Raw genomic sequence first — 23,322 nt, 5'->3', positions numbered from 1 at the left:
TTCCAACATGCCTTTAACTGCTAAATGGGATCACTGCAAGGTAGTCAGGTACACTGGAGTCTCTTCCTCCTGCTGTTTATGTTGCAACAGATTAGTTTCAATTAACTGAGGTGTTAAATGTCAACTTTGTTATTTACATATTTATATTTGGAGTCTCTGAGACCTGTTGCAATAGCCAGTAAAGAGACTTGGAATGAACATTTCTCTTTTTATTGTGTTTGACCTTGTCTACTTGGCAAACATTCTTTTTCTCTTTCTTATGGCATGGAAGCCTATTTTAATCCCCTGTTGAATACCTTGAACCTCAATCCCCTCTCATGTATACCAGTGTAAATCAGAAGCGGCTCCACAGAAGATGGTGGAGCTTCACGGATATGAAACTAGGGTGAGTGAGAGGCGAGTCAGTCCTCTGAGTATGCACCACAGTCAACAATGACTGTGGGAACAGGAGAGCCAGCAGGGTGAACTCATGCATTGCTGGGTGCTAGTGTAATCTATGGGAGAAAGAAGTGTGTACCTTTTTCAGATTTCTCAGTGGCTAAGTGGAGAATTAATATTTGGTATTGAGAAAATTTTTTGGCTTGACAGCCCTGAAGCTCTTTATCCATAAATGAGGTATAACATAAGTATTGGCATGTTGCTCACACTAAATCTGGAGGGAACACCTCTGGAGGCAAGAAGATAATTTCATCTTTTATTCCATTTAGTCCTTGACCAGAGACTAACAGCGACGATATTGACACCAGATTGCTAGGAATAGGAATGAGCTCACCAAGTAACTTCTGAAACAGCCTTTGCTCGGGTGGTGACAGCTTTCAGTCACTACCAGCCTAGTTGTGCTCTCCAGGAAAAATGCTTCATGCACCATAGCCTCAGAGCCAGAGAGTGCCTCAGTTTTGGTTTTGAAATACTGTACAATCAGTGAGCCAAATTAATCCCTGATATAACTTCACTGATGTCAATGGGAGGTTCACCAGGGATGAATATGACCTGCTGTATTTAGACTCCAGCTGGATTCCTAAAGTGAGTCTAAGTAAGGGAGCCCAAATTGTAGGTGCCAGCTGTTTGATCACTTCCTCATAAGCCACACAGCATTCTGAGTCATGACTCAAAAATGAGAGGAGTTTGCTTTGGAAGCAGGAGAAGAGAACGGCTTCCATCATTCCCTGTAGTTCCCCCACAGGGACTAGGGAAGATAAAGATGCAAGATGTGCTTGGCAAGAACATAAAGAGACAGCATGTAGGCTAGAGAGCAGGTTTCAGCTCCCCAATTCCATCTGCCTGTAATTCCAAAACCAGAGTGTATATTGCTTTGTTATTTAATGTTACATTTCACATACCTGCCCAGCCCTCAGATGAGGGGCTATTTCTCCATTCTCTGAAATGACAGGTGGAATTTGTCTCAACCCACCAGTTAAGAGACATTTGGATTTTAGAAACAAGAAACTTGATATGTGCCTGAACCATCCCTCGCCCCCCATATCCCAGCATTCATCAAAGTCTGGGTGCTGGTGAGGGTGGAAACCAAATCCTCTTTCCATAATGGGCCAGATTCAACCCTATGATCAGAACACCTCAAAAGTATAAGGACAGTAGGGGCTGAAAGTTGCAATTCAAAGTCTGTCTGTTAGCGAACCAAAGATAAACACGTGAAGAGAAATATCCCAAAGACAGGAACAAAATTGATGGTGTAGGTAAGAAAGAGAGAATGTGGGGTGGGGTAAGGAGTGTGTGACCTACAGGTTTAAGATGGTCAGAGCCAAGCTGAAGTATCTCTTGGATCCCCTCCAAGAATACCCCTGATACAATGTCTTTATTGAAACACGGAGTGGTTAGCTGGTGCCTTTGACAAGCAGGAGGCTGGGAGCTCCAGGAATCAGATGATGAGTGACCTGGCAGAAGCTGTGTGCAGCTTTCCTCTTCCCTCCCTTTCTCTGTCAGGCTGCAGAAAGGAAACAAAATGAGCTTCAAGATCTCTCTCCTCTCAGTCAGCTCTTTCTGCTACCGCCCATTCCTCCCTGGAGTCATTTTCACTGGCAACTCGGCTTATTCCAGGAACCCAGACATGCAGCAGGCCGAGTCACTCCTCTGCCAGCAGCCCAATCAGATGGCAGGGAGTGGAGATTTTTGAGAGGAAGCTAATTAAACATGTTTTATTAAAAAATCCTCTTGTTTTATGAGTGATTTAGGTGACGCATGAGAAACAAACACAATACAGGGAGTTGCCTGGGCATGAGGGTAGTGCAGGCATTGTTCTGATGAACAACGGTGCTCTCTCTTTCAGAAAGGGATTAGGGACATATTCTTGGCCTGCATTCTACAGCTCGTCTGTTGGATCTCAGTTGAAGACCTGGGAAAATGGTGGTGGAGTTTTACTTGTAGGCTTCATTGTGGACTTTCGGGGTGGGAATAATTCTTGAGTTCACACTGGGAGAGGGGTTGCTGTTGCACGTACACCTCAGTGGTGAGCACATCTCAGCCCCCACTCTCCCTGGGCTTAGAGGCACAGCACAGAATCGCACTCCTAATGTTTTGTCAGACACAAAAAGCAGCCATATACATTCAGTCTCAATGACTTCTTATTTGACATTAAGGTAAAACCAACAAAGGAAAATCTCTCTGAGACAGCAAAGTGTGCATCTCTCCAGGGGCGGCTCTAGCTTTTTTGCCGCCCCAAGCACAGCAGGCAGGCTGCCTTCGGCGGCATGCCTGAGGGAGGTCCCCGGTCCTGCAGATTCAGTGGCATGCCTGCAGGAGGTCCACTGCTGTTAACGCAGATTCGGCGGCATGCCTGCGGGAGGTCCGCCGGTCCCGAGGCTTCGGTGTACCTGCCGCCGAATTGCCGCTGAAACTGCGGGACCGGTGGACCTCCTGCAGGCAAGCCGCTGAAGCCTGCCTGACTGCCACCCTCGCAGGGACTGGCAGGATGCCCGCCGCGGTTTGCTGCCCCAGGCACGTGCTTGGGAGCACTGGTGCCTGGAGCCGCCACTGCATCTCTCCCCTCTGTAGCATGATGCATCTGGACTCAAAACAAAATAGCAGATGCCTGCTGGAGATACCTAGAAATATAAAGATGGAGTAGATAGGGCATATGGTCATAGCTATGATACACACCACATAGCTCATTCTAGTAGGGGGAGGTAGCTCCAGTGTCCTGGTCAAATTCCCCTGTACTTAATGTTCTGTCCTTCTATGGAGCCTTTCAGCTGAGGATCTCAAAAGGCTTCACAAAATATGGACCAAATTCATCCTTAATGTAACTCCTCCATAGTTTGAATGACCCAGCCAACCAGTTCAGGGGGTGGCACCTCTCTAGCACTGTTTTGTCTCAGTGACTCACCTTAATTACGCCCCACTGTTTTTAGCTCCTGTAGGTGCTATGGTAACCCCCTCTCCATGGAACAGAATGCAATTACATATTCATAGATTCCAAGGACAGAAGGGACCATTGTGACCTCCCGTATCACACAGATCATAGAATATCTCCAAGAACTGATCCCTGAGGGACCACACTGACAACATACCCACTCAATGATGATTCCTCATTTACAATTACACACTAAGACCCATCAGCCAGTTTTGAATCCATTAAAACCATTTTGAACCATTCATAACCGCAATATAGTTGGTCCCTAAAGACACTGCATGGGATTGCAACATCTGTCACATCGGCCCATAAAGAAGTGGGTGTAACTAGGGGGCTTGACTGCCAACCAAGGGGAACCCAGTGGTTTATTCCCTGGGTTGTGCGACAGCCAGCACCTTTTATAATTTCCAGTAACTACCAAGCAAGCAAATTGCAAAAGAATTTAAAATGTGCATGCAGGGGATGAGCCACTTCCTTATTTTGTGCTAATTTAAAATCAGATGGAAGCTTCATATGGCAGAACGGAGGGGGAAGCTCATGTTCCTTGCTCCTGGCATAGGTCACAACAAAGACAGGGGACTTTTCAGTGTTGTGCTGCCACCAATATTCACTTCTTTCTAGCTGCCAAAATTCCTCCCTGTGCCACCACTATGTTCACATTGTCAAGGGGTCCTGTCACCAGTGTGCAAGTGCCATTACACACATTGGGTGAAATTCTGTGTTGCGTCTCCTGCTATGCTCTAAGCAGAATGCAGAGCATAGCAGGAAGTAGGTCAAAGGCAGTGTCACTCCACATTTGATCCCTGTGCCCCACAAATTCCAGGCTGCTCCAGGGACTGAGAGGGTCCATGGAATACTTTAGTCAGCTCAAGGGGCTCCTCTGAGTTATGTAGCCCAACCCAGGTTGCCTACAGAATGTTACAGTGCCCATCCCCTATTCAATGCAATGCCAGTGAAAGAGGAATGCTCCCCTGGCTGCCCAAGGTGCTTTTATAACAGGGTAGAGGGTGAATCCTTGCCATTTCGAACATCTGTTCCTTGTAGGAAAGGACGCAAGCTCTCCTCTGCTTTCTCTGAGATTAAGCCATTTACTTTGGAGATGTTCACTCTGTAATCCCAGGAATCACTGCACAGCTCGTTGTAAGAACCTGCAGAAAGAGCAGAGTTTTGCTAAGTGCTCTGCACATCATCTCCTCCCAAAGCAGGCTACATATATCCTTCATACTGTATCCTTCCTATGAGGGACTCATGCATTTGGTGATATACGGTAAACATAAGAACAATCCCAGCTTTCCCTCTCCTGAGTGCGAGCCATATGCCAGGTTCAGGTGTCCATCCTGGCCTTCATCCCTGAGGGGGCCAAACTACCATCCTTTCAGTTAAGAGCCAACCGTGTAGAACAATTTCACCAATGCCATGTCCAAGATTTAGCACACTCGATTCATACAGAATTAAAGGAAGGTAATATAATTAATACCAATCAATATGGGTTTATGGAAAATAGATCCTGTCAAACTAATTTGATATCGTTTTTTGATGAGATTACAAGTTTGGCTGATAAAGGTTATAGTGTTGACATAATATACTTAGACTTGGTACCACATGCCATTTTGATTAAGAACCATGAAGATATAAAATAAACATGGCAGACATTATATGGATTAAAAGCTGGCTAACTGATGGCTCTCAAAATATAATTGCAAATGGCGAATCAGCATAGAATGAGTGTGTTTCTAATGGGGTCCCACAGAGATCAGTTCTTGGCCCTAGGCTATTTAACATTTTTATTAATGACCCGGAAGAAAACATAAAATCAACACTGATAAAGGTTGCAGATGACACAAAAATTGGGGAAATGGTAAATAGGAAGTTCACTGATTCAGAGCTATCTCAATTTCTTGGTAAACTTGGCACAAGCAAACAATTTTAATACGGCTAAATGTACATGTATACATCTAGAAACAAAGAATGTAGGTTACTTGCAAGATAGGGAACTCTGTCCTAGGAAGCAGTGACTCTGAAAAAGATTGGGGGTTGTGGTGGATCATCAGCTAAACACAAGCTCACAGTGCTATGCTGCAGCCAAAACGGTTAATGCGATCTGTGGATATATAAACAGGGGAATCTTGAGTGAGCAGCAGAACTGGACATAGTTCACTGGAGAGTAAACTGGAGAGGTTTCAGAGAAGAGCCATGAGACTGATTAAAGGATTAGAAAACATGCCTTATAGTGACACACTCTAAGAGCTCAATTTGGGTTAACAAAAATAAGGTTAAGGGGTGACTTGATTACAGGCTATATGTACCTACATGGGAAACAAGGATTTCATAATGGGCTCTTCAATCTAGCAGAGAAAGGTATAACATGATTTAATGGCTGGAAGTTGAAGCTAGCAAAATTCAGATTGGAAATAAGGTGTAAATTTTTAACAGCGAGGGTAATTAGCACTGGAAGAATTTATCAAGAGTTGTGGTGGATTTTCCATCACTTATAACTTTTAAATCAAGATTGAATGATTTCCTAAAAGATCTACTCTAGGAATTATTTTGGGGGAGTTCTATGGCCTGTGTTATACAGGAGGTCAGACTAGATGATCACACTGGTTCCTTCCAGCCTTGGAATATATGAATTCATCACACTGACTGTCACTTCATAGCTTCTATCTGTTTTTAGTTTGCCATAAAGGCAAAAAGTTTTCCTTTAAAAAAATCACTATTGGAGACTTTCTTGCATGTAAATATCTGAAGCCTTGATGGGCTCTTCACCAACATGAGCATTAGCTGCTAATAACTTTGCATTCTACTGAGCAGATTTGTAAAATGTGCCACCTGCACCTACTTACACTAGCAAAAGGAACTGAAACACAAAGAAACCTGGGTTTGGTTTGCTTTTAAACTCAGTATGAAATTGTTTGACTGGCCTGATCTCCATCCTGTTCTTTTCTCAAAAGGAAAGAAACAAGCAGCAAAGGCAAATTATTTTAAACACCCCCCCCCCCCACACACACACACAGGAGAAAAAAAGAGAAGAACAAAGAAAAGAGGGTGAGGGAAATGCAGAGAAAAAACTGGGGTAAGAAATGAAAATAAAGACGCTTGAAGCCAGGAGGATATGAAAGGAGATAGAGGAGAGGTTACAGATCTACAAATTAACAATTAAGGGGTAACTTTATGGGAGATATTCTTTCTCCTGCTTTGACCCATGTACACCATTACAGCCGCATACATGCACTGTGAGGGCCCTAGAAACAATTTCCCTAGCACGAGCATCCCTACTTGCCTGTCTCACAAACAGGAGTATCGGGGGTTTGCTGGGAGGGAGGGGCCATGCCAGGGATGGAATGAAGATTGTAGTCTAACACAGTCCACCAACAGCTTTTGTGATATAGGTGAAAGCAGCCCCTTATACTGGGCATTGCACCAACTCAGCAGCAGCACAGACTCGGGAGAGGTGTGCCACAAAGGAGGTGCGCCACAGCATCGTTATCAATCAAGCTCACATCACTGTGGTATCTGAGCACATTAGGGAGAAAATAATGAAGGGGAAAGAGTGAAGACCCAGAATGCATGAGCTGCTTCTCCTGACAGCAGCTCAGCATGGCTCCTGCTGGCTTGGCCAATGGGAGGGTGCCCTTTGGTTCACCTAGTAGAACTGCTGCCTAGGATGCCACAAGGAGCCTGGGTTCTCATTTAGCTGCAGTGAAATGCAATTCCAAGGCCAGAAGGGACCGCTCTGATCATCCAGTCTGACCTTCTGTATAGCACAGGACTTCCCCATAATAATTCATTTCAAACTAGAGCAGATCTTTTTTTTTTTTAAATCCAATTTTAATTTAAAAATTGCAAGTGATGGAGAATCCACCACGATCCTGGTTAAGTTGTTCCAATGATTAATTACCTTCACTGTTACAAATGTATACCTTATTTCCAGCCCGAGTTTGTCTAGTGTCAGTTGCCATCTCATAGCAAACCCATCCCATTATGTACAGACACACAATGAAATGCAAGAAGGGGGTTAAGGTCTCGGTTTGGATGTGAAGTCCCCAAAATCTATCATCTGACCCACAAAGGGTGACTGGGGGCAAATGTAAACTAAGGAACAAGTGCTGAGTGGAAACAGCCAGGTTAAATGAATAGATCCTTTGATATTAAGGCTGGAAGGGACTATTCTGAGCATCTAGTTTGACCTCTTGCATAACATAGGCCAGAGAATTTCAAACCGTAATTCCTGCCTCAAGCTCAATAACCTATGGCAGAGCTAAAGTATCTCTTTCAGAATCTGTTAAGAGGGGCTGCCGACCCTTTGGGAGTTAAAACTTGTAAGAGAAGAAAAATAGGTACTAATGTGTACACTTGTAACAGGGCTGCATGTAACCTATGACAGTGCTTTTGAGCTGAATGCCCACTTGTCAAACTTTTCCCCCCTAATGCCGCTGCTGATTTTAAGTCAAACATGGTGTCTACGTGGTGCTGCACAGAAGGGAGATGGACTATTAAAATAACTCAGGATGGTGAGAACACTCCTCCCCCAGACTGAGGAGCAGATGTGCGTATGGCTGCCGACAGTGAGGAAAACAGGGTTACTTTGTACATGCCATGCTGAGTCTGTTTCCTTAATTGCTCTGCACGGTTACTGGAGAAATCTCCCCATCATTTCCTGTTTGGAGAGAGCAAGTGACAAATCCCTGACTGGGCTCAGAATGGGTGAACAATTAACAGAGGCAACATAGTGCCAGGTGGCACCTGCTGTCTTGAGTTACAGCTTACACAACAGCACCATTTTCTGTTGGTGGCTTTCTGAGTCCTTTTATTCATGGCCCTGTGGTTGTGTGAGGTTGGTTATGGGTGTCTCCCAGGTCTGACACAGACACTGACCTTTCACAAAGAGGTTGTGGCTGATGACTGAAAACTCTGACCTTTTTACCGTACCTCCCTTTTAAAAATTCCTGTGGTCACTACAGCTATCTTCTTCTGTCTGTGGCGCGAGCTCTCTTGCTCGCTTTCTCATGCCAGTTGCCCTGACATTAAATAAAGTACAAAAGCCAAACAACCTACTGAATTACAGGAGAAAAATATTAACCCTTTCTATCTCTGCTGCCTCCAAACTCTTGCTCCTAAGTCTCTGGGAGTTTAAGGTCACTGAAATAGTTATTTTGCTTTCCTTCGAATGGCAGAGAGAATTCCAGGAAGTTTCCACCAGGACCCACAACTGCAATTCCTAGAACTGGAATTCACAGCTGCTGACTCGACTTGTACTTTTCCTAGAACAGCTGGGCCTCTCGTCGCCTCATTCTAAAGGAGGGAAGAAAAAAAAAAGATTTTAGAAGTCAGGGGCTCGGGGGCTGGAAGTGGAGACAGAGAAGAATGACAGAAAACAGGCAGCATTTCCCTTACCCCTTCACCACGCCATGTTCCAAGGATACCAGAACCTCTCTCTCCCTTTTTATTCAAATCCCAGCAGGATTATTTTCATTTTATTTTTAAATATCAGAGAGTGCATGAACCTGAGCAGTGAGCCCAGCTGTGGCCTGTCTGGGCCATCCGCTCATGCAGGCTGCCCCCCATTCCCACTCTTCCCATGCTGGAAGGAATTCCTCCAGTTGGCTTTGCTCCCCACTGCTGGCATGTCTTGGAGATTGCTTTCAGTAATCACGTCTCTCAAATTTAAGAATGACTAAGGGACAGGAGGCAGCAATATCTGGGTGTTGATGGCCTCTCAAACCAGATTTTATTCTCAGTGTTCAAAGGACATTATGCAAAGTGATGTCTTGGGTATGAATAGTTTTGGGTGAAACAGACCCCAATGAAGCAGGGTTTAAACTGTGTGTTCGGGCCTGTGTGGAAGATCTGCGCTGGGATGGATTTCCCGCAAGGGATGATATGCTTTATCAGCTTTCACTTGCTGGCATGTTTCATGGCTAATGCCTGTGATGTGTGTTAAAGGAAACCTGTGATTAACACATTGAAAATCAACTGTTTTATAGAACAAACTTCCTGGCTTTTTAAAGTAACCACTTTCCCATATTTTGTGTCTATATTGTGACAGATATGGCAATCTCCTGCAATATCCTCAGAAGACCTTATTGTATTAAGTTTATGTATTAAGGTGGGCCAGGATTGTATGTAACTTCCCTGGGGGGAGACGTGACAGATCTGGGAAGTGTAAAGGAGTTCAAAAAACTATTCTGAAAATGTGCCAGACAGGTGTGGGCTTCTGGGATAGTAAGTGTTAAGTGGATTTCCTGGGGAAGCCCCAGGGAGAGGTTAATGCAAATTCCCCAATTCCGGTGATGAAAAAACCTAGCTTTTTGAAGCTATACCATCAGGAGAGGGTCATTGTCTTCTGATTTACCTGTCACAAGAGGCCAAAATCAAAGGCCCAAGCAGTATAAAATAATGGCTGATCTGCCCAGCCTTTGCTCTGGTTGTGGATCTAAAACAGCTGAATTTGTAACCATGGGGAAAACCCAGCTGGGGGTTCTGAGGGACTAAAACTTACCAGAGCCCTAGATTGGAGATGGAAGTGACCTCTGGTAAGCCTTCTAGCATATGTGCAGGATCTTTTATTGTTTTAATGTTTTCTCTTTAATGCTTTTACCTTAAGAATATTAGAAGGAGCAGTGTGGTAACATATGACTACAGATCATACACTAGTCATAGCCCTTGGAAAGAAGGCAAAGTGCAGGCGCTAGCCATTTTAGGCAGTCTGGCTTGCTGGGGATATCACAGTATAAGGGAGGGAGCTGTGCAGACTTAAAATCCCCAATCAAGAGGGAGGGAGACATGGATTTATTCCGCCCAAGAGAGGTGAGAGCTGGGAGTCAGAGGAGTAAACTGGGTGCCCTTGGGGACCATGGACGGGGAAAATAAGTGCAGTTGCCCTGAGACTGTGACATACATATGTGTGAATCAGAAACCAACCCAATAGAATGCTGGGAAATAAACTGGACTGTGGGCCAAATTCTCTTCTCCACTACACTGGTACAACTTCATGAAAATGAGGGAGGGAGCATGTGAGAGCAAAGAGAAGAATTTGTCCCCAGATGTGACTGGCTAATGTTGTAGACATTTATTCCCTAGAAATGCACTTTACAGCCAAATGTATAATGGGATATACATCCAACTTCTATGAGTAGGGCTAAGAGGAGGCAGCTCCCATTTGAATATATTGGAAAGCATTTATATATATATATAGACAAAGTTCCTCCTCTATCTTGGTGGGTCCTGAGCTTTTTGGCGGATTTTCTTGCCTCAGAGATTCACCATGGGTTGGGGAACAGCCCAGAGACCTTCCCCTCTGGTAGAACCCACAGTCCAGGTCAACTGGGAGGTTTGCGGGGAACCCGGTCCCGCCCTCTACTCCAGGTTCCAGCCCAGGGCCCTGTGGACTGCAGCTGTCTAGAGTGCCTCCTGGAACAGCTGCACGACAGCTACAACTCCCTGGGCTACTTCCCCATGGCCTCCTCCCAACACCTTCTTTAGCCTCACCACAGGACCTTCCTCCTGATGTCTGTTAATGCTTATACTCCTCAGTCCTCCAGCAGCACATCCTCTCACTCCCAGCTCCTTACACCCACACCTCACTAACTGGAGTGAGATTCTTTTTATACCAGGTGACCTGATTAGCCAGTCTGTCCTAATTGATTCTAGCAGCTTCTTCTTAATTGGCTCCGGGTGTCCTAATTAGCCTGCCTGCCTTAATTGGTTCCAGCAAGCTCCTGCTTGTTCTGGAACTGCCCCTGTTACCTTACCCAGGGGAAAAGGGATCTACTTAATCTGGGACTAATATATCTGCCTTCTACCACTCTTCTGTAGCCATCTGGCCTGACCCTGTCACATATTCCCCCCACCCCCACACACACTCAACACTACAGGGTTGGGCAACTTGGGACTTCAGGCAGTGTACCCGCGACAAGCCATCTGCATTGCCATGGTGGCTTCCGGCCCGGTGTTGTATGGTGAATTGGAAAGGTTGTAGGGACAGGAACCATCTGGTCACTCTTGCATTCTTCTCTTTATTTCGCTGCATCCACTGAAGGGGTGCGTGGTCGGGCACAAGGGTAAACTGTCGTCCCAGTAGGTAATACCGAAGTGTTTCCATGGCCCATTTTACAGCAAGGCACTCTCTTTCAACCACTGCATACTTCTGCTCTCTCGGGAGGAGTTTCCTGCTGAGGTAGAGAATCGGGTGTTCTTCGCCTCCAATCATCTGCGAGAGGACAGCTCCCAATCCTACTTCAGATGCATCTGTTTGTAGAATAAACTCTTTGTTGAAGTCTGGGGCTATAAGCACGGGGTTACTGCAGACAGGGCTGGTGCTTCCATTTAGGTGATCTAGGCGGTTGCCTAGGGTGCCAGGATTTAGGGGGCAGCAATTCGGCGGCGGAGGGGTCCTTCCGCGCTCCGGGGTATGGAGTATGCATCGAATTTGGATATCTTGTTCAGTCGGCGAAAGTCATTACAAAACATAGTGGTGCCATCGGGTTTGGGCACCAACACAATCGGGCTCAACCATTGACTGTGGGACTCTTTGATGACTCCCAGCTCCAACATCCTTTTTACCTCCGCCTTGATCTCCTCCCTTTTCGCTGCTGGGACCCGGTAGGGTCTTAAAGTTACCTTTGCCCCAAGGTCTGTGATAATGTGGTGATATGTTTCAGTGGTCCGACCTGGTTTGATTGAAAACACGTCCTGGTATCGGTTGATCATCTCAGTTACTTCCTTCTTCTGGTTTGGTATCAGATCAGTGGATATCCTGATCTGGTCCAGCAGGTTATTTCCCTGGATTGGGGTCTCTTGGACCACTACACATGCCTCTCACTGGTGCCAAGGCTTTAAGAGGTTAATGTGATAGATCTGTTCCTGTTTCCGGTGTCCTGGCTGCCACACCTTGTACGTTACATCCCCCACGGGTTCAACCACCTCATAGGGCCCCTGCCATTGGGCCAAAAGCTTGCTTTCTGTCGTGGGTACCAACACCATCACCCGATTCCCTGGTTGGAACTGTTGGACTTTTGCCTGGTGATTGTAATGGATTCGCTGGGCCTCCTGAGTCTTTTCCAAATGTTCCCGTACAATAGGGGTGACCCGGGCAATCCAGTCTCGCATCTGCACTACATGCTCTATTAGATTTCTCCCCTCATTGGGTTCTTCTTCCCAGATCTCTTTGGCGATATCTAATATGCCACGGGGGTGGCACCCATATAATAATTCAAAGGGTGAAAGCCCAGGTGAGGGCTGAGGTACCTCCTGAGTGGCGAGCATAAGGTAAGGTAGTAGGGTGTCCCAATCCTTCCTGTCCCGACTTACCACCTTCCTTATCATAGCCTTGAGGGTTCGGTTAACCAGCCCATCGGTCTGCGGATGATAGACTGAAGTTCTGAGGGTGTGAATATGGAGCAGCGTACAGAGGTCCTTCATTAGCTTTGACATAAATGGGGTTCCTTGGTCTGTTAATATCTCCTTTGGTAGCCCCACGCGGGCAAAGATCCCTACCAGCTCTTTAGCTATTGTTTTAGAGGCTGTGTTCCGCAGGAGGACGGCTTCTGGGTAGCGAGTAGCATAGTACAAAACAACAAGTATATATTGGTGGCCCCGAGCTGTCTTCTCCAGGGGTCCCACTAGGTCCATCGCTATTCGCTCAAAGGGGACCTCTATGATGGGAAGGGGTACTAAAGGTGCCCTCAAGTGGGGACGGGGACTGTGCAGCTGACATTCCGGGCAGGAGGCACAGTACCTCCGCACTTCTTCATGTACTCCGGGCCAGAAGAACTGTCGAAGGACCCGTGCCAGGGTCTTCGCTACTCCCAAATGTCCCCCAAAAAGACGACTAAGGGCAAGACTTAATACAGCGTTCTGGTGTTTTTTAGGTACTAGGATCTGCTGTACTTTCTGCCCCTGTACTGGTGCAACCCGATATAAGAGATCCTTCTTCATTATGAAGTAGGGTCCTGGTCCCTGGGTTTTTCCTTCCACGGGGACCCCATCTATTTCGGTCACCTCCTTCCTAATGTTGTCGTACCTTGGGTCTTCAGCCTGGTCCCATCCAAAATTTACTCTTCCAGGGCTAATCTGCCCGAGAGCTAGAGGCCCAGTCTCTTTGCCTCTACTGGTCCAGAGGCGTTAGGGTGGGGGTCAGACTCGAGTGCTTCTCCCTCCTGGGCGGCCTCCTTTTCAGCTGCTCGGGTTCGCCTACTACGAGAGCGACCTTCTGGCTTTGGGTCAGTATTCAGGTTCCCAAGGCCTTAGCTGCCCTTCGTTCCCTTTTTGTCTTTCTACCCTGTCTGGCAGTGGAGAACAAACCTGGGGATATTTCAGAGAAGACTGGGGGTTGACAATCTACTGTGGATGCCTCATTAACTTCAGGGTTCTCCTCTTTCTCCAATCCTCCTACTGGGAGTAAGTCTCCAAACCCTGGGAAGTCCCTCCCTATGAGCACCGGGTATGGGAGTTTAGGGACTACACCTGCTGCTGCACCTCAGTAGTGTTCCCCTGGATTTCAATTTTTACTGGGATGGTCGGGTAGTAACTAACTGTCCCATGGACGCATGTTATCCCCGTATGTTTAGCCTTTAGCAGCGGACAACGCTTCACGAACTTCCCTGAGATAAGCATGATAGCACTCCCCGAATCAACCAGTGCCATGGTCTCTACCCAATTTAGTTTCACTGATCTGGTGTACATATGTGGGGTTAGCGAGATCCCTACAAGGTGGATTAGGGAGCATGGATCTGCCCAGTTCCCCAGGTTACACTGCATAGGCTCCTTGGCATTGGGACACTGTGCAGCTATGTGTTCCCACTCCCCACAGGCATAACATCTGTATGGAGCCCTAGGCGTTCCCCGGTCTCTTGGCTTGGGCAGTCTAACATCCCGATCCTCTTCTCCCTCAGTGCTCCGACTCTTTGTGGCTTCTGGTGGGCCTTCAGCTCCTCTCTTTTTCCACCTGGGCTCTCCTGGTGGCCCAGTCACCTGAGCTCTAGGGCTTGGTGCTGCTAGTTTAACTCAGGGTGCCTCTTCCTTAACTGGTCGGGTCAGCTCCCTTGCTGTCCTTCGCCTCTCTATCAGTGCGACAACCTCATCATAGGTGAAGGGTTCGTTCTGGCTTACCCAGGCACGAAAGTCTGGTGGTAGCCCCCTCATGTATCGGTCGATGACCAGAACTTCTAATATCTTTTCCAGACTCCAGGACTCAGTTTGCAACCACTTCCATGCGAGATGGATGAGGTCATACAATTGGGACTGCGGGGTTTTGTTTTCCTGGTACCTCCACTCGTGATACCGCTGGGCCCGCACTGCTGTCGTTACCCCAGATCTGGCCAGGATCTCTGCTTTCAGCTGGGGGTAGTCTGCCGCAGCCTCTTCAGGCAGATCACAGTAGGCCTTCTGGGAATGGGGCGAGGATGCCAGACCACTGATCTCGAGTCCAAGCCTCCCGTAGGGCTGTCCTCTCAAAGGCCAGAAGGTATGCCTCTACATCATCCTCCCGCGTCATTTTCTGCAGCCAATGGCTGACCCGTATGATCTGCATCCCATCATGGCCGCGGTTCAGCTCTGTAAAGGTCTTTACCTGGCTTACCAGTTCCCGCAACATAGCACGGTCCTGAGCAGCCTGGTCCATTAGCAAGCGATTAGTCTCTTGCTGCAGCCGTACTGCCTCCTGTTGGGAGGCTGCCTGGACACGGGTAGCCTCCTGCTGGGACGTCGTGGCTTGTATCAGTGCCCGCACTACGTCATCCATTGTGGTGAAAAAAATAAATAACCCCTCTCCTTTTTTTTTTTTTTTTTAATCACCCTCTTTCTTCCGCCACGCTGTACAAACCAAAATCCCACCCCCGACACCAGTTGTGACAAAGTTCCTCCTCTATCTTGGAGGGTCCTGAGCTTTTTGGCAGATTTTCTTGCCTCAGAGATTCACCATGTGGGTTGGGGAACAGCCCAGAGACCTTCCCCTCTGGTAGAACCCACAGTCCAGGTCAATTGGGAGGTTTGGGGGGAACCCAGTCCCGCCCTCTACTCCAGGTTCCAGCCCAGAGCCCTGTGGATTGCAGCTGTCTAGAGTGCCTCCTGGAATAGCTGCACGACAGCTACAACTCCCTGGGCTACTTCCCCATGGCCTCCTCCCAACACCTTCTTTAGCCTCACCACAGGACCTTCCTCCTGATGTCTGTTAATGCTTATACTCCTCAGTCCTCCAGCAACACGTCCTCTCACTCCCAGCTCCTTACACCCACACCTCACTAACTGGAGTGAGAGCCTTTTTATACCAGGTGACCTGATTAGCCAGTCTGTCCTAATTGATTCTAGCAGCTTCTTCTTAATTGGCTCCAGGTGTCCTAATTAGCCTACCTGCCTTAACTGGTTCCAGCAAGTTCCTGCTTGTTCTGGAACTGCCCTTGTTACCTTACCCAGGGAAAAGGGATCTAATTCATCTGGGACTAATATATCTGCCTTCTACCGCTCTTCTGTAGATCTTTTATTAGTTGTCCCCCGTAATTTTTTGGTCTCCAGGTCCTGTGGACCCCCCCACACACACTTAGGCTGGCGGGGGGATCCTTTAGCAGTGGGCAGGCAAAGCCCGCCCACTTCCTGGATCCCAATAGGACCACTCTTCTGTAGCCATCTGGCCTGACCCTGTCACAATACATATAAATACAAAAGCGTTGATGCACCTGCTGATGGGTTTGAGGTTACCAGAAAAAGGCAGTCTTGGAAGGGAAGAGCTTTTAAAATAATTAACTGACTGAAAAATAAAAGCAAAAGATGTGGGAGGAGCCAAGAAATTAGACTGGGAAAGACAGTAATAAGATAAATGGATTTCCTTGCCCCTCCATTACCAATTTCTCTTTCCAATTGTGTGCATGGTGGTGGAAGGTGACAATTCAGTTCCATTTCCTGGCCTGTCCCCAAGGTCACAATCCCGTGTGTTTATTTGGTTTACAAAAGGTTGAGAGAGGATGTTTGTGTAGCAGAGAGAAATTACTATGGACTTTCACCCTCAGGATCTCCAACTGAGTGTGCCAGTGTCCAGGAAAAATATTTATTGTTGCTCAAGTACATTGAACAGGGGCTATGAAAGGGGATAGGGAGGAGAGCTCTCATGCTCTCTCTCTAACTTCTCTCCTACCTGGGCCCTAGCCATTTGGTTTCTGCAGGGCCAGGGAAATGAAAAAAAGAAGAGGAAATTATTCCGATCTATAGCATGAGAATATTTTCAGGCCATGCTATTGAACCTATCCAGCCACTGGTGTTATAGACAACAGGGAAGTAGTCAGCAGTATGAATTATTATGTACCTAAAAGGCTAAATTGTGGCTTTGGCACAACTCTTGGGCAAGGAGCAGTACTTAGTTTCATTACCCTTAGTGTAGATCAGGAACCAGATAGTAACTCAGACAGTCACATTCTGGCCTCCAGTTCCCCTTTGCTCTGGGAGTTGCCATTATCCACTGTCAAATACTGACAAACGCTGAACCGTTGTAAATGCATTTTAGGCTTCAGAAAATAAATATACATTTTTAAAGACAGGAATCCAATGGCAATAACAACAACGAGAGGCTTCAAGATTATTTTGTGTATCCTAAAGCCTTTTAGGTCCAAAAGACAGGTCCTCTCCTCTCCCCACCAGACTCCCACTGCCAGTTTAGTTATAGTCCTTTGCCCATTTGGAGTGGCCACTGGGGTAGTCGACCATGAGAAGCAGGATTAGGAACCTGGCATTGCTCCACATCTAGTCCCCACTCTTCCTATGGGAACCAATGCAAAGTTAGTTTAAACCAACAGATGGAAAAGCCTGTACCCTTGGGCCTCCAGAGGCCAGTATCAGGTGACTTCCTGTAAGGGAAGAACATGTAGCCACATGCTGGTCCCAGAGCTTGAGTCATGTCCTCTCTGGGTAGAATGGCACTTCCACCTAACACAGGCCACTGCGGTCACTGTCAGGATGTGATGCAGACAAAGTTTTGGAGACTGAGTCACCTACTCCCCACCAGTCAATCCCCTCTCTTCATACAAAATGGAAGAGGGCAAAAGAGAAGGGGAACAGGAAACAGTGAAAAGCCACGCTGATGTCACCAGAGGCAGCATCAGACAGAATGAGCATCCCCCTGTCTGTAGCCTCTCTCACAGGTTCTGCTAAATGATGGAGCAAGACAGGACTTCCTACAGTCTATGCCCACAGTACTGGTGCTGGGTTTCCAGGAGGGTAGAGCTTAGCACATCTTCATCATCTCCTTACAATGAGACAGAATGATATAAACAACCCTTTTCTGGAGCAGCAAAAGGAGATTATCAGGAGGGCTGGTCTACGGTGTTACGAAGTTCCTTTACTCTACAGGGTACTACAATTGGCAGTGATCAGCTCTACCTACATATGCTGTTCTCTCTATGATCGGTCACCCTTACACAGCAAGTACTCCTTGCTTGGTTCCGCCACAGATTCAGACTGACATTGCCTCTTTAAGACCACATCCTTGAGCCTGTCTCCTTCCAGGGTTTTCCTGATTGTTACACATCTACAAACTAGATACAAATTAAGAATGTAAGAGCAAAATGAACCACACCTCAGGAAAATGGTTTCATCAGGTTGGCTGACTGAGGAGGAAAAGGATGGATGGGGCAGCCCAGAAATGATTATTCATCCATTGTAGAAAACAGCTATTTTTCTCACTCTTTGATCAGATTTGGCTTAAGTACTGAGTCCCAGCTGTAAAAGGCTCAGAAATACAAAACAGATTTTTTTTCATATGAAGCAAATTGCACAAACAAAACTGAAATCTGACCTTTCTGTAAAGAGCTCCTAATATGCTCTGTACAGCCCATTGCCAATACCAGTTCACCCAATCAACTCAACTTTTTGTGGAAGCTGCAGTCCTCCATAATCCCCTATTTCTGGCCTTTATTCCTTCTTATAGCCCTGGTAGCGGCAACACTCCTTCCAGACTCACACAACTGAACGGGCTTCCATTCTTAGCCTGTGCATGTGGTTCTGAGGGATTGGGCGAGATCCCTCTTTCCTTCCAGCTGGCACTGCATGTGCTGCTTCTGCAGCACTCCTAGCCCGGGATCAATATTTAATTCAAATCTACATGGCGGTGGCAGCATTGCCCATCTGCTACTACATGGTTGGGCCAACCAGAAACTTACATGTTATACCATTCCTACGGGAGTAAGATTCCCAGCAGTATGGAGATAGGAGAGCAGGTGCTTAAGGTTTATAGCAACAGAGGGTCCTGTGGCACCTTTGAGACTAACAGAAGAATTGGGAGCATAAGCTTTCGTGGGTAAGAATCTCACTTCTTCAGATGCAAGCCTTGCATCTGAAGAAGTGAGGTTCTTACCCACGAAAGCTTATGCTCCCAGTACTTCTGTTAGTCTCAAAGGTGCCACAGGACCCTCTGTTGCTTTTTACAGATTCAGACTAACACGGCTACCCCTCTGATACTTAAGGTTTATAGGTGGCTTTAAAGATCACACAATGAATTGTAGAAGCGATAGTCAAGATCTCATGGCCAAAGGGAGAGCATGGGAATACTCAGCCCTAACCCAGCACTGTACAGATCTGACATGTTTTAGGCAAAGGCTGTTTTTTCTATCCCTCTCCCACTTTCATTCTCTCCTTTCACTGTTTCTTTTTTCTTTCTTTGTTTATCACTCTCTGTACCATTTTCTCATTCTCTGGAAAGCAGTATCTCCTTCCCTCTTATTCTTTGCAGCCTTCCAGTCCTGTCTCTCAATTCTCTCCCTATGTGTACAATACCTCCTCAATTGCCCCATGTTTCATTCTCATCCCATCTTGCTTACCTCTGCCCTGGGATCTTCACCTTCTTCTATTTCCCCAGCCCTCTTTTCTTCTGGCCTTAACACATATGCACCCATCAGTGGAAAATGACTCATACATTTTAAATTAAGTTGAATAACAAGACAGCCATTTGCTTGACATCAGATGTACCTACAGAAAGATAGTGTCTGGACTGTAAAGAAGTATCTTTTCCCTTTTTTGCTGATTTCGCTTTCTTCTAAATGTTTCTGTAGAGCTCTCTTCTCCTTCACAGTATGGCCACAGGGCGGGACAGCACAATGCTTGGTCCAGCCAGCTACAGAGTCAGGGAGCTGTTTTTCGCCACCAAGATTGCCTTTACTACCACTCAGAGATTCTGTTTCCCTCTCACAGCTTAGTCTTCATCCTCTCCTGATTCTATTCAAGGCCTGTGTGTACCACAATCCTGCAGCCACAAAATTTGCCATCCAATCCACCCCCTCCCACAGAACTATGCGCCCAGATTTAAGCATTTATTAAAACAAAAGTGTTACTAGCCCCTATGGCTGAGAAGAAAATCTCAAAAACCATGAGCTAAGCGTAATCTGATGCAATGCTGTTTGTCTGAGTCTGCAGAGAGCCTGAAACAACAGTGTTGTAAACTGCAGTGTTCACACTGAAACTTAAATATGACAATGTAAATGCCAGTGGTAAATATCTCACTGTTGATGGTTTAAACAACCAGCTCATGTGTTCATCTCACAATCCCAAACTATGTCCCCAGGTGCCAAAAGCCCCAAATGTACCCTATCCAGCTGCCAAAACATCTGGATTTCCCCCCTTCCTTGATGGCAATATGGTCTGAGTTACATCAATGAGGGAAAGGTTTCAAAAGACAAGAATAAAATATGTGGGGCAGAGAAAACATAGTGAAAATGGAATGGGAGGCAGAGGGGTAATAGGTCCGTGACTTACAGTGTTGAAAGATGCCCAGAGCTGATGCCTTTAAGAGCCAGACTGGAGTGTCTCCTCCATGAGGATCCTCTGGTATAGATTCTCAAATGAGACTTGGAAGCCCTGAGCTAGTGCCTATTTGGGGAGACTGTAGGGGGCTCTAACAGTGTGATGATGAATGACCTAGCACAGCCTGTGTGCAGCATTCTTTCCCCTTTCTCCGTCAGACTGTGGCAATATAATGTAATGAGCTCTAAGAAATATGTCCTATCAGTCAGCCCCCGCTATGCCATCAGCTTTCTGCAGAACAACCTGTCCCTCCCCTCTTCTCCCCATAGTCATTTTAGCCAATAGCTGGAATCTTCCAGGAAATCAGACAAGACAAGAGCCGAGTCACTCCTCTGCCAGCTGCCCAATCACACAGAAGGATGAGGAGATTTTTAAGAGGAAACTTCAAAAAAAAACTTTTTTGAAAAAAAAAAAAAGCAGCTCTTTGCTTTTTCTCAGGACCTGGCTTCTGTGTAGCATGACACACACAAAAAAACAACCACTTGGATGACGCCATCCAAATGAAAACCAGGCAGAAGTAAGATGGGGGACAGGGTTGTGCAAAGCTCTGAATTAGGATTGGAACATGCACAGCCCAAAGTGCATGTCAGAACACGAGTTAAAGGCTTGCTTCAAGAACCCAAGAGAAATCCAGTCCCCTCCCCTGTCATGCTCCTGTTCTCAGACACAGACTGACTACAGAGCTTTTACTTCTACGGAAGATACATACCAGGCGTGTTCGTCATAAGATCCTTTAATGCTCTGCCAGGTATGGCTGAGGTTAGCTTAAATGAGGTATTTTACACACAGTGCCACCTAGTGGCTGAACAGTACAATACAGTTTCACATTCCATTACATCTCTCCATTTAAGTTCTACATTCCTACCATTTACAATATTTACACTATCACACTGTCTTTGAAGTTCAGGATATATCAGTCTGTTAAGTGTCTCTGAATTGTACTTGTTTTCCAATTAAACAACCTAAACACACAACCACTTAGCCATCTGGCTGTCCATTAGTTGCAATGACTGGCTGTGGTTGGTCCCGAATCCTTGAGTCTTCTTCTTCTGTTCTCCATCCACCATCTGTAGAGTTTGCTCTGTTCATTGTTCTCTCTGAGGAACAAACTGTAGATGTCAATGGTTTCCGTTTAACTCTCCACCATCAATCACATATGATCTGGGCACTGAATTCTTTTTCTTTACGACAGCTGGAGTTGTCCACACCTTTTCTCCACCCAATTTGATATGAACATAGTCACTAGGTTCTAGACCCAGCAGTTCTCTAACTGAATGAAATCTGTTGCAAAAGCATTCATAAGCTCTTTAAGCCTTTTTATCCAATTTGGCAACTCTCTTCGTGTCTGGCCACTTTGGAGCTGGATTCTTTTCCAAAGTTGGAACAGTAGTTCTGAGTTGTCTTCCCATCAGGAGTTGTGCTGGGTTATGCCCAGTAGCTGCTGTTGGTGTTGATCTGTAACTCAGAAGAGCAAGGAATGGATTTTCCTGTTGTAGGATTTTCTTGGCTGTCTATATAGCTCTCTCAGCCTCTCCATTTGCTTGTGGATAATGTGGGCTGTTAGTAATATGATCAAAATCTTATTTTGTTTGGAATGACAAATTCTGCTGCAATGAATTGTGGTCCATTGCCCACCACTAGCTGTTATGGAATAATGAAGCGTACTTCAGTTTCTCGGTAACACTGTGACATGTTATGTCTTTCAAGCACATTATTTCTATATACCTGGAAAAATAGTCCACGATGACCAGGTAATGATGATCTCTGAATTTGCATAAATCTGCAGCTAGTCTCTTTAAACATCTCTCTGGTAGAGGTGTTATTATTAAAGTTTCTTTGTGTTGTGTTGGTCTGTTAGTTCTGCAGTGTTCACATACAGATACTTTATTCTTTATATTTTTGCTGATTCCTAGCTACTACACTAACTAGTTGGTCCATTAGCAGCATTTAGTTAATCCTTGATGTCCTTCATGGATGAGGTTTAGGATTTCTCCTCTCATTTTGTTTGGAATTAAGATGCAATTGCCTTTAATTGTAAGTCCATTTTGATTCACTTAATTGTCCACGCATTGCAAAGCACTCTCTTGTCACTTCCTCATTGTCCTTTAGATAGTTGGGCCAGCTGGCTCTAATGTAACTTAGAACTTCCTAAAGTAGCGAGTCTGTCAAGGTTGTTTTCTATAGCTGGTGTAGTCTCTTTTCTGACACTGGTCTGTATGCATCCAGAGCATCCATGTAAGCCTTTATGTAATCTTCAAGCTCACAGGTAGATGAGTGTGATGCTGGGCTCCATGACAGAGTGTCTGCTACTACCAGATTTTTCCCAGGATCATATTTAGCAAAATTTAAATCACATTAACCCAAACAATAGATGTTATCATCTCAGTGGTGCTTGATTCAAGTCTTTTCCATTGTTGAGGGTTAAAAACGGCTAGTAGTCTATCATCAGTATAAACCAGGGATTCTCAAACTGGGGGTTGGGAACTCTCAGGGGGTCGTGAAGTTATTACATGGGGGGTAGTGAGCTGTCAGCCTCCACCCCAAACCCTGCTTTGCCTCCAGCATTTTTAATGGTGTTAAATATATTTAAAAGTGTTTTTAATTTATAAGGGGGGTCGCACTCAGAGGTTTTCTATGTGAAAGGGGTCATCAGTACAAAAGTTTGAGAACCACTGGTATAAATGAATCCAATCCACACAGATATCTGTAATGTATGCCCATACGCTTGCCAGGCACTCCTTTTCAGTCTGTGCATATCGTTTTTCTGCTTCTGTGAGTATGTGAAAGCAAAATGCAATTGGCTTCCACTCAGAGACATGTTGTTGCAACAATACACCCCCTGCTATGGCCTATAGCTGCTTGCACTTACATTGACCATGGTGGGTTTGTTCACAACATAATACTTAAGAGCTGGAGTTGCTGAGATAATTTCACTTACCCTTTTGAAGGCAATGTCTTGATTTGGCCCCCACACCCAAGATGTGTGGGACTTTAACCATTCATTCAATGGTTTTGTCACCATAGAAAGGTCTTGTGGGTATTGACCAAGGTAATTTACCATCCCCAGGATGTGTCTCAATTCTGGTACAACAGTTGGTGCATTCAATTCTCAAATTGCTTTTACTTTTTCAGGGCTGGTACTGATTCCATCTTTGTTTATTGTCTGTCCCAAAAAG

General features: G+C 45.9%; 1 long non-coding RNA gene across 2 annotated transcripts; it reads right to left on the bottom strand.

The window, feature by feature from the left end:
• Positions 1–467: 467 nt before the first annotated feature.
• LOC128840032 (uncharacterized) lies at positions 468–20,181 on the bottom strand. Of its 2 annotated transcripts, none has more exons than XR_008445594.1 (3): positions 20,099–20,181; positions 5,347–8,659; positions 468–1,942 (listed from the first exon to the last, which is right to left on the bottom strand). It is a non-coding gene; the product is annotated as an uncharacterized LOC128840032 (long non-coding RNA). The 2 variants fall into 2 exon arrangements; XR_008445593.1 differs by lacking the exon at positions 468–1,942 and adding an exon at positions 3,837–4,515.
• Between the last annotated feature and the right edge of the window lie 3,141 nt (positions 20,182–23,322).

This window comes from Malaclemys terrapin, chromosome 7 (genome assembly GCF_027887155.1).
Source record: "Malaclemys terrapin pileata isolate rMalTer1 chromosome 7, rMalTer1.hap1, whole genome shotgun sequence".
NCBI lineage: Eukaryota > Metazoa > Chordata > Testudines > Emydidae > Malaclemys > Malaclemys terrapin.
The sequence above is the reverse complement of the archived record's forward strand: the minus strand, read 5'-3'. Positions and strand labels throughout refer to the sequence as shown.